Source organism: Triticum urartu, chromosome 1 (assembly GCF_003073215.2).
Source record: "Triticum urartu cultivar G1812 chromosome 1, Tu2.1, whole genome shotgun sequence".
NCBI lineage: Eukaryota > Viridiplantae > Streptophyta > Magnoliopsida > Poales > Poaceae > Triticum > Triticum urartu.
The window spans coordinates 183986983-183999209 of record NC_053022.1 but is presented as its reverse complement, the minus strand read 5'-3'; positions in this window follow the sequence as shown (position 1 = coordinate 183999209).

The window sequence follows — 12227 nt, the reverse complement described above, 5'->3', positions numbered from 1 at the left end:
TTACACTACTACATGTGTTATCCTGTAATTCTCACAAGCACATTAGTCCCTCAACCAAGTTTGTCGTCAATACTCTAAAACAAACTAGGGGTGGCACTAGATGCACTTACAATCTCCCCCTTTTTGTGATTGATGACAAACTGGTTGAAGTTTTCAATGGGGATAAAAGTATGTGAAAGTTTTGGATCATAGGCATTGTCTTCATAAGTTGAAAAGGCTCCCCCTGAAGATGTGCATATAAGTAGTTTGCTTTTGAATGCAAATGCGCATGGCAGGTTTTACTTTGTGTGGAGATCCTCTTCAACACATGAAGACAATTCATCATTCATAAATAAGAATAACGAAGATAATGAAATGCATAATGTGAAAAGGGCGTATGCAGAATGACTTCATGCGGAATTTATCATTGCATCACACAATAGCAGCAAAAGTAGCTGATGAGGACATCAATACCATTATTACACCCACAGTCCCTGCTGCTATACATACTGGACCAATTACTAGAGCTCGCTCACGCCAATTAAATTACCAGGTACTTTCGTTTCTTGGTAGCAATTCTAATGTTCATGAGAATATGATGTTGCCTAAATTGGATACATTTGTTTTTCTTACAAATGAAGGGTCTAGCTTGGGCAAAAAGATGAACCTTGGAGCAAGTTCAAGCATGGAGATGATGGCGTGCACAAGGGGAACAAGAACGGAGTTACAAGTGATGATTCCTGGACTTTGAAACCACCATAATGAGTGCATGAAGCCTTGGACAAAATATACAAGATGCCACTTCATAAATTTCCTCTAGAGGCTATCCTAGGTGCTGCATCACCTTATTTTTGGGCCAGGCCCATTTAATTTTGAAATACTTGATTATAGGCTGTTTTTAGAGTCTGTATGTGTGGGGAAACAAGAGTTAGGGTTGGTTTCGGACCCCTCCTCCAAGGGCCACGAAATTCCCCCCTCTCTCCTCCATATATACAGCCCTTAGGGCATCGTTTAGACTTTGGGTTTTGTTTAGATTAAAGTTCGCCATAGCTACAACTTCGCGTACTTCATTTGTGTTCAACGACCAGACAAAGGCGTCACAGAACCCTACCTTTGATCAACAAAGATTTCCTCTTATATTCTCAATATCCAGATTGCAATCTTAGTTTCTTGCTTGTTCTTCATTTGCATGCAGGAAACAGACCTTCGTGGTCAGGTTGATCGTGCTCCGGCGTGGTCAATAACTTCTCGGAGTTGGTTTAGCGATTGCTAAGGCGCAACGTCCTCGCACATTCGTAGTCGGATCTTCAAAGTCGACTTCCTCCAAAACGATAGCCACCATCTCATCGAAAGACGGGACGCCTTTGCCTCTATCAGTAGTAGATGACCATCAAGTTTAATTGTTACAACTCAAGAGCCAAATAGTTTTAAAATGAGAGTTGTAAGAACTTAGCAAAAATTTAGGAAACCACCCATATGGATCCGCTTGAAGACTATCAACCTCATATGCTTCTGCTTCTTTTGTTAGTAAGGACCAAAAAGTCTGGAAAATTCTGGCTAGGTGGTTTTTAGACCATTTGTAGACTTTTCTGAAAAAATTGTTGCAGAGCAAAAAAAAGAGGAAAAAGAAAGTGAAAAAAAGAAGAATTTTTTTTCCAGAGTGTGCTCCTCCCTTGTTTACGTGCAGCGCCGTGATTTTATTAGTGTTCTAGGGTCGCGTCTCTAGCACGGTCTAGCTTCGGACCAGCACAGTACCGTCATTGAGCGTTTATTCAACTTTGCATCTCTGAATTGATCATTGCTGACCCTTTTTTCTACCATATTATAAGCCTTTCCAGCTCCACATACATCTACGTCGTGTGTTTGACTCTCCCTAGTAATCGCTCTATCCAAGCTTTGAGTGTTTTGACTACTACGATTGCCGATCACCGCCTGCTGCTAGGTCAGAACTGGTAAGAATTTGAGATTTGCATGATGGATTTGTGACACCCACCACCACCTCTTGTTAGTAGTCTGTAGGATCATATTCTTGTGTGTTTCTATTGTTGCTAACCATGGCAGGATCACAAGCCGACGAGACTGACTGGGAGAACATGACGAATAAGGAGTTACATGATAAATTTCAGCAAATGATGAGTGGACAGGTGCAAGATGTGCTAAACAGATTTGAAGAGGCCATGGAGAAGATATATGGCATGGAGAAGATGTTCAAAACAAAGCTCCATAACAAGTTTAATGAATTGCTCGCGTGTCTTCCACCACCACCACCGACTGCACCTAACGCACCTCTACAACAACAACAACAACAACAACAACAACAACGACGACGACGACGACGACGACGACGACGACAACGACGACGACAACGATGACGACGACGACGACCACAACAACAACAACAACAACAACAACAACAACAACGACGACGACGACGACGACGACAACAACAACAACAACAACAACAACAACAACAACCACGACGACGACGACGACCACAACAACAACAACAACAACAACAACAACAACAACAACAACAACAACAACAACAACAACAACAATGACAACGACCACGACGACTACTACTACCTCCACATCACGAAACAGCCCTTCGCCGAGCGAGCCGTGTCCCTCTTGCGCCTGGCCAAACTGTTGGTGCTATTGTTGATACTTCTATGGCTCCTGCTGCTGATGCCGAGGAGGATGATTATGCGGGAGATTACGAGGATGAGGTTGATCAAAATCAGAACTACGTGCAACCACCAGGTCGTCCACATGTAAATAATGGCAATGGTAGGGCTCCCCCTCAAGTACGAGATCATGACCATCTCCCTAAACTGAAATTGAATATTTGACCATTTTAGGGTAGATATGTTCCTGATATATATCTTACTTGGGAGTTAGAAACTGAACAACGATTTAAATGTTTACAATATCCTAAGGAGAGACGTGTTCCTGCTGTTGTTTGTGCTTTCACTAGCTTTGCATGTGTTTGGTGGTCTGAACATTGTAGATTATATCCTATTCCAGCTACATGGGCTGCTTTGAAAACTGCTATGCGTACTCGTTGGGTTCCACCATATTATCAATGTGAATTAATTCAAAAATTGCAGCGTTTAAGACAAGGAAAAAATTATGTAGAAGAATATTATCAGGAATTACAAACTGGCATGATTAGATGTGGTATTGTTGAGGAGAATGAAGCTACGCTTGCACGTTTTATGGGTGGATTAAATAGAGAGATTCAGACCATTCTAGAGTATAAGGAGTATAATAATATCACTCGTTTATTCCATCTTTCTTGTAAAGTTGAACGTGAAGTGCAGGATCGACAGGCATTGGCCTGAACTAACTTTTCTAGAGGTCGATCTTCATCATGGACACCACGTGCATCCTCTACTTCCACTACACCAGCACCTCCATCAGGTGCCACCTCCAGCCGTGATACAAGAAAGCAGGCACAACCATCACTATCTGCCAAGAGCACACCTGCCGGGCCTGTGCAGAGCTCTTCTTCTTCTATGGCATCAACAGGGCACACAAGTGATATTATTTGTCGCCGTTATAAGGGAAGAGGACATTTTGCGAGAGAATGCAAATCTCAGCGTTTGATGATTGCTACTGAGGATGGTGGATATGAGTCCACTAGTGACTATGATGAGGGGACTTTGGCTCTTATTACACATGAAGAACACGGTGGAGATGATTCTGATCATGAGACGCAATACATGGCTGCTAAAGATGCTGATAGGTATGAATGTTTAGTTGCTCAACGTGTTTTGAGTGTGCATGTTACACAAGTTGAGAAAAATCAGAGGCATAATTTGTTCCATACAAAGGGAGTTGTGAAGGAACATTCTGTTCGTGTCATCATAGATGGAGGGAGCTGCAACAACTAGCCTAGCATGGATGATGAGGACATCAATACCATTGTTACATCCACAGCCCCTACTGTTACATATACTGGACCAATTACAAGAGCTCGCGCACGCCAATTAAATTACCAGGTACTTTCGTTTCTTGGTAATGATTCTAATGCTCATGAGATTATGATGCTGCCTAAATTGGATACATTTGTTTTGCTTACAAATGAAGGGCCTAGCTTGGGGAAGGATGAACATTGGAGCAAGAACACGCATGGAGTTGATGGCATGCGCAAGGGGATCAAGAACAGAGTTACAAGTGATGATTTCAGGACTTTGAAGCCGCCATAAGGAGTGCATGAAGCCTTGGACGAAATATACAAGATGCCACGTCATAATATTCGTCCATAGGCTATTCTAGGTGTTGCGTCACCTTATTTATGGGCCAGGCCCATGTAATTTCGAAATACTTAAGTATAGGCTATTTTTAGAGTCCGTATGTGTGGGGAAACAAGAGTTAGGGTTGGTTTCGGACCCCACCCTCAAGGGCCACGAAATTCCCCCCTCTTCCTCCATATATACAGCCCTTAGGGCGTCATTTAGACTTCGGGTTTTGTTTAGATTAAAAGTTCGCCATAGCTGCAACTTCGCGTACTTCGTTTGTGTCCAACGACCAGACCAAGACGTCACAGAACCCCACCTTGATCAATAAAGCTTTCAACTTATATTCGCAATATCCTGATTGCAATCTCAGTTTCTTGCTTGTTCTTCGTTTGCTCGCAGGAAACAGACCCTCGTGGTCAGGTTGATCGTGCTCCGGCGTGGTCAATAACCCTCGGAAGTTGGTTTAGCGATTGCTAAGGCGCGACGTCTCGCACGTTCGTAGTCGGATCGTCAAGGTCGACTCCCACAGAAAACGATAGACACCATCTCATCGAAACATCGGGACACCTTAGCCTCTATCAATGGAGATGGTGGAGAAGCTCTCTCTCACCACAAGACCGCATCCACCTCCTTACTACATCCAATGGTTCAACAACAACGGCAAGGTTAAGGTGACACGTACCATTCGTGTGCATTTTAATATCTCTACATATGCTGATTATGTTGATTGTGATGTGGCACCTATGCAGGCATGTTCCTTATTACTTGGTAGACCATGGCATTTTCATAAAAATTATGTACACCATGGTTAGAATTAATCAGTATACTCTTGTTCATAAGGACAAAATATTACTTTGCTTCCTATGACTCCTTATTCCATTTTGAAAGATCATATTAATATAGCTAATAAAGCAAAACAGGAGCAAAATAAGAGTGAAAATCATATTGTGGCAAAAGAATTTGAGCAACAAATGAAGCCTAATAATAAACCATCTAGTGTTGCTTTCGAAATTAAATTGAAAAGTGCATGTTTACTTGCCACCAAATCTGATATTGATGATCTAGATTTTAGCAAATCTGTTCGCTATGCTTTTCTGTGCAAAGAGGCATTATTTTCATTCGAGGAAATGCTTTCCTCTTTGCCTCCTGCTATCACTAACATTTTGAAGGAGTTCGCTGACATCTTTCCACAAGACGTGCCACCGGGATTACCACCTATTCGAGGGATTGAGCATCAAATTGACTTAATTCCCAGTGCATCATTACCCAACCGTGCGCCATACCGTACCAATCCAGAGGAGACGAAGGAGATTATGCGTCAAGTACAGGAGCTGCTCGACAAAGGTTATATACGCGAATCCCTTAGTCCTTGTGTTGTTCCTATCATTTTAGTGCCGAAAAAGGATGGTACGTCGCGTATGTGCGTTGATTGTAGAGGCATTAATATTATTACTATTCGTTATCGTCATCCTATTCCTAGGATAGATGATATGCTTGATGAATTGAGTGGCTCTACAATATTCTCCAAAGTTGATTTGCGTAGTGGATACCATCAAATTCGTATGAAATTTGGGAGATGAATGGAAAACAACATTTAAAGCTAAGTTTGGATTATATGAGTGGTTAGTCATGCCTTTTGGGTTAACTAATGCACCTAGTACTTTCATGAGATTAATGAACAAAGTTTTACGTGCTTTCATTGGAAGATTTGTGGTAGTGTACTTTGATGACATATTGATTTATAGAAAATCTTTGGAGGAACATTTGGAACATTTACGTGATGTTTTTATTGCTCTACGTCATGCACGTTTGCTTAGTAACCTTGGGAAGTGCACCTTCTGCACTGACCGAGTATCTTTTCTTGGCTATGTTGTTACTCCACAAGGAATTGAAGTTGATAAAGCCAAGATTGAAGCTATTGAGAGTTGGCCGCAACCCAAAATGGTCACACAAGTGAGGAGTTTTCTTGACCTCGCTGGATTCTATAGGCGTTTTGTGAGAGATTTCAGCACCATTGCTGCACCTCTCAATGAGCTTACAAAGAAGGATGTACCTTTTGTTTAGGGTACCGCAAAGGAAGAAGCCTTCATGCTATTGAAAGATAAGTTGACACATGCTCCTTTACTCCAACTTCCTGATTTTAATAAGACTTTTGAGCTTGAATGTGATGCTAGTGGAATTGGATTAGGAGGTGTGTTATTACAAGATGGCAAACTTGTTGCATACTTTTCTGAAAAATTGAGTGGGCCTAGTCCGAATTATTCTACTTATGATAAAGAGTTAATGCTCTTGTTCGGGATTTAGAAACATGGCAACATTATTTATGGCCCAAAGAATTTGTTATACATTCTGATCATGAATCATTGAAACATATTAAAAGTCAAGCTAAACTGAATCGTAGACATGGTAAATGGATTGAATTCATTGAGACTTTCCCTTATGTCATTAAACACAAGAAGGGCGAAGAAAATGTTATTGATGATGCATTGTCTCATCGCTATACTATGCTTGCACAACTTGACTTCGAAATATTTGGTTTGGAGACCATCAAAGATCAATATGTGCATGATGCTGAGTTTAAAGATGTAATGCAGAATTGTAAAGAAGGAGGAACGTGGAACAAGTTTGTCGTTAATGAAGGATTTGTGTTTCGTGCTAACAAGCTATGCATTCTAGCTAGCTCCATTCGTCTTTTGTTGTTGCAGGAGGCGCATGGAGGAGGATTAATGGGACACTTTGGCGTGAAGAAGACGGGGGACATACTTGCTATACATTTCTTTTGGCCAAAGATGAGACAGGATGTTGAGCGTTTTGTTGCTCGCTGCACTACATGTCAAAAAGCTAAGTCATGACTCAATCCTTATGGTTTATATATGCCTTTGCCTGTACCTAGTGTTCCTTGGGAGGACATATCTATGGATTTTGTTTTAGGTTTACCTCGAACAAAGAAGGGGGATAGCATATTTGTTGTCGTGGATAGATTCTCGAAAATGGCACACTTTATACCATGTCATAAAAGCGATGATGCTGTTAATGTTGCTGATTTATTCTTTTGTGAAATTATTCGCTTGCATGGTGTGCTAAATACTATTGTTTCAGATCGTGATACTAAATTTCTTAGCCACTTTTGGAGATGTTTATGGGCTAAATTGGGGACTAAACTACTTTTTAGTACTACTTGTCACCCCCAAACTGATGGACAAACTGAAGTAGTCAATAGAACATTGTCTCATATTCTGAAGAATAATAAGAAAATATGGGAAGAATGCTTTCCTCATATTGAATTTGCTTATAATCGTTCATTGCATTATACTACTAAGATGCGCCCTTTTGAAATTGTGTATGGTTTCCTACCTCGTGCACCTATTGATTTGTTGCCTCTTCCATCTTCGGAGAAGGTTAATTTTCATACTAAAGAACGTGCTGAATTGATTTTAAAAATGCATGAGTTAACTAAGGAAAACATTGAGCGTATGAATGCTAAATATAAACTTGCTGGAGATAAGGGTAGAAAACATGTTGTGTTTGCACCTGGAGATCTTGTTTGGTTACATTTGCTTAAGGATAGATTTCCTAATTTGCGCAAATCAAAGATAATGCCATGTGTTGATGGTCCTTTTTAAGGTGTCTGATAAAATAAATGATAATGCATATAAACTTGAGCTTCCTGCAGATTTTGGGCTTAGTCCCACTTTTAACATTGCAGATATGAAGCCTTATTTGAGTGAGGAAGATGAACTTCCGTCGAGGACGACTTCATTTCAAGAAGGGGAGGATGATGAGGACATCAATACCATTGTTACACCCACAGCCCCTGCTGCTATACATACTGGACTAATTACTAGAGCTCGCGCACGCCAATTAAATTACCAGGTACTTTCGTTTCTTGGTAACAATTCTAATGTTCATGAGAATATGATGCTGCCTAAATTGGATACATTTGTTTTGCTTACAAATGAAGGGCCTAGCTTGGACAAGAAAGATGATCCTTGGAGCAAGTTCAAGCATGGAGATGATGGCGTGCACAAGGGGAACAAGAACGGAGTTACAAGTGATGATTCCAGGACTTTGAAGCCACCATAATGAGTGCATGAAGCCTTGGACGAAATATACAAGATGTCACTTAATAAATTTCATCTAGAGGCTATCCTAGGTGCCGCGTCACCTTATTTTTGGGCTAGGCCCATGTAATTTCGAAATACTTGATTATAGGTTGTTTTTAGAGTCCGTATGTGTGGGGAAACAAGAGTTAGGGTTGGTTTCGGACCCCTCCTCCAAGGGCCACGAAATTCCCCCCATCTCTCCTCCATATATACAGCCCTTAGGGCATCGTTTAGACTTTGGGTTTTGTTTAGATTAAAGTTCTCCATAGCTGCAACTTGGCGTACTTCGTTTGTGTTGAATGACCAGACAAAGGCGTCATAGAACCCCACCTTTGATCAATAAAGCTTTCATCTTATATTCGCAATATCCAGATTGCAATCTTAGTTTCTTGCTTGTTCTTCGTTTGCCTGCAGGAAACAGACCTTCGTGGTCAGGTTGATCATGCTCCGGCGTGGTTAATAACCTCTCGGAGTTGGCTTAGCGATTTCAAAGGCGCGACGTCCTCGCAAGTTCGTAGTCGGATCGTCAAAGTTGACTTCCTCCAAAACGATAGCCACCATCTCATCGAAGGACGGGACACCTTTGCCTCTATCAGTAGCAGACAACCATCAATTTTAAGTGTTACAACTCAAGAGCCAAATAGTTTTAAAATGAGAGTTGTAAGAACTTAGCAAAAATTTAGGCAACCACCCATATGGACCCGCTTGAAGACTATCAACCTCATATGCTTCTCCCCCTTTTGTTAGTAAGGACCAAAAAGTTTGAATACATAGAGGATCTACTCGTTCCCAGTTGGAGAAGATGTTGGAGCAGCACGGTCGACGTTGGTGTTGGGCGGTGCAGACGGGCCTGATGGAGAGTCGTGGTGCAGTGAAGCCATTGTGGGTGAAGTGGTGTTGTCTTCTTCATCGACGACCCATGCAACAATAGTTGTAGCCGAAGATGAAAAATCAGAATCTTCAATAGAAGGTGTTGGACGCCAACTTGCAGATTGTGGTGGCCTGGAGTCAAACATGAATTTCAAAGTGAAGCCATCTTCGCGAACATCATCTTCAGAGCAAAGCGGTGTAAGGATCTTCCAGGACCGCCGACAGGCTTCATGCACAACGAATGAAGTCTTGGTTTCAAGATTGCGAATGCGAATGACATCAACCAGAAGACTCTACGTTTGGCGCTTCAGCCAGTCATGATGCCTGTCCTGCTTCTGATGTAGGGAGACAAGAAGCTCTCGGTCGTTGAGGACACGGGGACGCTTCTGAGGCCTTTGAGCAATTGTACTCGCAGTGGCTTCAGTGTTGGCATGATGTGGCAGACGCAAGTTGCTAGCCAGAGGATAACCAGGAGTAGAAGAATTTGGCACATGAATGCCTTCAATTGGCTAAGTGAAGCTTTGATGTTCTGCATTTTGCAAGTGGAGTGTCTTCTTAGCAGGCTCTGGGTAAATGGCTTCATAGGACATATCAACATCAGGAAGGAACACAACGTGGTTGCGACCTAAAGGTTGATAGTTCACTGTGGAATGAGGCTTGATCAAGCGCATAACCCAGGGAGCGTAGAACTTCCGACCAAAGAGATCAATGCCAGAAGCTGCAAGCTGTCGGATGAAGAAATCTTGCGTATTGAATCTGATGCCATTGATGATATAGAAGACCAATGTCTTCATGGAGTCTTCGAGTTTGGCATTAGGAGAGTTGCCTTTGATAGGCCACAGAGTACGCCTCAGAAGTTGATATACTATGCGGGGCAAGTACTCGAGGTCCTTGACAAAGAACTCTTTGGGGGTATTCAACGTCATGGGGCAAAGGCTTCATCATGCATAACATCTGGTTCATATTTGGCTCTAGCTTCTGAAATATGCTCTGCAGTTCATTCTGATGAAGCTGACAACCTGGTTTAAGGAACTCACCAAGAGTGGGCAGGGAAGTGATGAGGACATCAATACCACTGTTACACCCACAGTCCCTACTGCTATACACACTGGACCGATTACTAGAGCTCGCGCACGTCAATTGAATTATCAGGTACTTTCGTTTCTTGGTAACGATTCTAATGTTCATGAGAATATGATGCTGCCTAAATTGGATACATTTGTTTTGCTTACAAATGAAGGGCCTAGCTTGGACAAGAAAGATGAACCTTGGAGCAAGTTCAAGCATGGAGATGATGGCATGCACAAGGGGAACAAGAACGGAGTTACAAGTGATGATTCCAGGACTATGAAGCCACCATAATGAGTGCATGAAGCATGGGACGAAATATACAAGATGCCACTTCATAAATTTCGTCCAGAGGCTATTTTAGGAGCTGCGTCACCATATTATTGGGCCAGGCCCATGTATTTTCGAAGTACTTAAGTATAGGCTGTTTTTAGAGTCCGTATGTGTGGGGAAACAAGAGTTAGGGTTGGTTTCGGACCCCTCCACCAAGGGCCACGAAATTCCCCCTCTCTCCTCCATATATACAGCCCTTAGGGCATCGTTTAGGCTTTGGGTTTTGTTTAGATTAAAAGTTCGCCATAGCTGCAACTTCGCGTACTTCGTTTGTGTCCAACGACCAGACCAAGACGTCACAGAACCCCACCTTGATCAATAAAGCTTTCATCTTATATTCACAATATCCAGATTGCAATCTCAGTTTCTTGCTTGTTCTTCGTTTGCTCGCAGGAAACAGACCCTCGTGGTCAGGTTGATCGTGCTCCGGCGTGGTTAATAACCCTCGGAAGTTGGTTTAGCGATTGCTAAGGCGCGACGTCTCGCACGTTCGTAGTCGGATCGTCAAGGTCGACTCCCACAGAAAACGATAGCCACCATCTCATCGAAACATCGGGACACCTTTGCCTCTATCAGGGACACGGCTCGCTCGGCGGAGTGTTGTTTCCCGACGTGGAGGTAGTCGGTGTTTTTGCTGTTGTTGCAGAGGTGCGGCAGGAGCAGCCGGTGGTGGTGGTGGAAAACGCGAAAGCAATTCAGGAAACTTGTTATCGAGCTTTGTTTCAAACGTCTTCTCCATGCCATCTATCTTCTCCATGGCCTCTTCAAATCTGTTTAGCAAATCTTGCACCTGTCCACTCATCATTTGCTGAAACGTATCATGAAGCTCCTTGTTCGTCAAGTTCTCCCAGTCAGTCTCGTCGGCTTGTGATCCTGGCATGGTTAGTAGCAATAGAAACACACAAGAATATGATCCTACAGACTACTAACAAGTGGTGGTGGTGGCGGGTGTCACAAATCCATCAAGAAAATCTCAAATTCTTACCAGTTCTTACCCAGCAGCAGGCGGTGATCGGCAACCGTTGTAGTCAAAACTCTCAAAAGCTTGGATAGAGCGATTGTCAGGGAGAGTCAAACGCACGACGTAGATGTATGTGGAGCTGGGAAGGCTTATAGTATGGTAGCAAAAAGGGTCAGCAATAATCAATTCAGAGATGCAAAGTTGAATAAACGCTCAACGACGGTACTATGCTGGTCCTAGGCTAGACCGTGCTAGAGACGCGAGCCTAGAACACTAACAAAATCACGGCGCTGCATGTAAATAAGGGAAAAGCACACTCTGGAACTCTCTTTTTTTTGCTCTTTTTTTTGCGCTCCTTTTTTTTGTGCTCCTCTTTTTTTTGCGAAAAATCACTATAATAGCGAGTGTCTCATAACTCTTCCCTCGTCAAACTGATAGGATGGGCACGAATTTTTTTTTCACTTTTTTCGGAAATCAGGGCAGCGACGATGAAAAAGTGCGACAAAAAATCACTATGATGGCACGTGGCTCAAAAGACTCAGAAAAGCCTAAAAATAGGATAGGGAAAAAAATTTGCCCGTGAATTTTTTTTTGAGACCTACGCAGGCAAGGAAACACGAATCGGAATTTAGATTGATCTCAAGAACAAACCTAATATGAGAAGAATTT